This window comes from Salvia miltiorrhiza, chromosome 1, assembly GCF_028751815.1.
Source record: "Salvia miltiorrhiza cultivar Shanhuang (shh) chromosome 1, IMPLAD_Smil_shh, whole genome shotgun sequence".
In the NCBI taxonomy this organism is placed as follows: Eukaryota; Viridiplantae; Streptophyta; class Magnoliopsida; order Lamiales; family Lamiaceae; genus Salvia; species Salvia miltiorrhiza.
Window position 1 is genome coordinate 26,619,219 of NC_080387.1, and position 3,151 is coordinate 26,622,369.

Here is a 3,151-nt window from a genome sequence, read left to right on the forward strand (position 1 = left end):
ACAAAAACTAAAATCAAAAATAAAATAAAACAATAAACCCTAATTATAAACATCTTTACCCGGATTCCTCTTCTCCATCCTAAATTCCTACTCCATTTCATTTTCCATTCGATAAAACAGCAGCAAATTCAGAAATGGCGTTTATTGGGGAATTCAGACTTCCTCCTATTTTCGAATCTCTTTGTCGTCGCTAAAAAAACTCGTAGACATCAATTGGGGCATTCATCCCATTTCTGCAGAAAATTTTCAGATATATCTGGCACTATTCATCGACACCTCACACTCGGCGACGGAAGCTGTGCATTTGTTGAAGATTCATAATATTTAAGGTAAACATGTTATCATAAGTCTTAAGCAATTGTAATTTTATTATTTTGACATAATAAATAATTTCAATTTTTTCATGCCCGCCTGTGGGTGATAGAACCTACTAACACATTTGCTTAAAGAAGTTGGGTTAATTTATGTCTTGTGTTATAGAAGGTGGGGCGAAGAGGAGAGAGATTTATGACAGTTAAATCGGTATCTTGTGGTATAGAAGGTGTATATTCTGGTTAAAATACCTAGTACAGAGAAACTGGTTACACATACATTTCAGCGCGATGAAACGGAGACTAGAAATAACCGATGGAAGAGAGATGAAACGGAAACTAGACATTACGGATGGAACAATCCCGGTTCCGTTGACAAGTTGGAAATTCGACCAAGAAGCCGCTAGGATGGCATTGTGTGAGATGATTATCCTCGATCAACTTCCCTTCAAATTCGTAGAGAGAGAAGGATTCAAGAACTTTGTGGAAAGTTTGTGTCCTCACTTCGAGATCCCGTGTAGACAAAACCTAAAAGGAGACTGTGTGAGGTTGTTTTTGCGGTACAAGGAGACTTTGAAGTCCTTTTTTCAATCAAAAGGCATCGAAAGAGTATCGATCTCCATCGATCGTTGGGCTGCAACCGATACCACAAACTTCATTTGTGTTACAGCACATTGCATCGACAAAGATTGGGTTTTGCACAGAAAAATCATCAACGTTCGTAAGGTTGACGCTGATAATGGGGATGAACTTGGTGCTTCGATTATCTCTTCATTGGAGGAGTGGGGGTTGCAGAAAGTGCTTTGCTGCACGATGGACATCGCACCGGCAAATGATGGGGCGATTAAGTACATGAACCCTTTCCTTGACGAGAGGAATATGAGTATTGCGGGTGGGAAGTACCTTCATATGCCTTGTGTTGCACGCATTGCTAATTTGATTGTGTCGGACATGTTAGAAGAGATAGGTTTGTCTGTGGAACGAGTTAGAGAGGCCGTGAGATGGCTAATGGCCTCGCCAGATAGATTTGAAAGACTCAAGGTCGTCATGAATTGCCTCAAAATGGATTGCACAAAGTCACTGTGCTTGGATGTGCCGACAAGGTGGAACTCGACATATTTGATGCTATTATCGGTCCAACCGTATGAGGCGGCCATTAAGTTCTTTTTGAGTGTGAATTCTGATTTTAGAGATGACTTGAATAAGAAGAAGTACAAAGATCAACCTATTGGAGCGCCTGAAGATCTAGACTGGACTAATGTCAGGAGGATGATGGTCTATCTGGGGAAGTTTTACGATTTGACCATTCTTGTCTCCAACACCTCATATGTCACATCGCATATATTTTTTAAAGAAATATGTGATCTCTTTGACATCGTTCTTGAGATGGAGATGGATACGGATGACAAAATAAGTAAGTTGGCCTGGAAGCTGAAGAAGAAGCTCAGGAAATATTGGTTCGAGGACCATGGGTTGATTCCGAGGATGAACAAGATTCTTTACATCGCTGCATTGTTGGATCCAAGGCAGAAGATGAAGCATGTGGAGATGTGTTTGAGGGTAACATATCACGATGAAGATCGGGAAGTTGAATTGGTGGAAGAGGTGAAGAAATCATTTCATGACTTGTTTGATTTTTATAAGAAACAGATGACTCTGACTCGGGCACCAAGAGCAAATACAGCTACCACAGGTTGTAAAATGAGGCGATCAGATCGACCTCGAGGTAGACAATTTTGTAGCCTTTTGCCGGTTGTTACTGACGAACAACCTGATGCCACTGATGTGTCAGAGATCACTCTCTATTTAAGTGAGAAGCAATACAAGATGACTCCGGATGAGGTTGATGATTTTGATATCCTGCAGTGGTGGTCGAAGCATGGCCCGCACTTTCCTGTTTTGTCTGCAATGGCAAGGGATATCTTGGCTATCCCCATATCCAGCGTTGCTTATGAGTCTCCTTTCGGCATTGAAAGCCGCGTTCTTTCCCCGTTTAGAAGCTCGTTGTCTCCCAAAATGGTTGAGGCTCTCATATGCGCTGAAGATTGGTTAAAATCTAGTTCAACTAACATATTTCTTGAGGATGATGAAGAAGTATCTGAAACCGAGTTAGAAAAAAAATTTGAATTGGGTTAGTACTTAATATTATTAAATATTGTAAACTTACAGCTTATACAGTATACTAACCATTTTTCTTGTTTCCTTCTTTATTTTTAACAGTGTTGTTTGGGCTCGATTGTTGTGGACCTGGAGGACACGATAAGATGACAGAGAGTGGAGGACACGCGAGGATGACGGAGAGTGAAGGACACGCGAAGATGGCAGAGAGCGCTGAGAGTCAGACAAGTTAAATTGCATTATGATGTTTATTTGATATGTGATTTTGTTGGATGGTTGATAATTAACGTTTGATGCTGTGAATTGTGGATTGTTGATACTAATGTTGTGATGATGCGATGTTTTGAATCGATTATTATCATTGATGATTGATTTAGTGAAAGTATGGCTTGGTGTTTTATTGTCGACTTTCAAACAGGGGAGAACCGAATAAAGTAAGGGGAGTTTTAGGATTTCTTTAAAAGAATAAAAAAATAAGTTATTTGATTAATAGAATCTGTTAATCGGGTAAATGAATAACCGATTGGTTTTGAGCCAATGGGTTTAGGTAAGCAGCCCTATCTTTACTTGTCTTTTTAACTTTATGTAGAGAGTTTTGTATTGATGATCCATTTTGTGTTGATTTACTTCATTAAGAGCATTTTTTTTGTATAAATATCTTGGTTGATCAACTCAAGCTTACAAATTGGCCTAGATGGCTAGATTTCTATCTGTATTTTTGT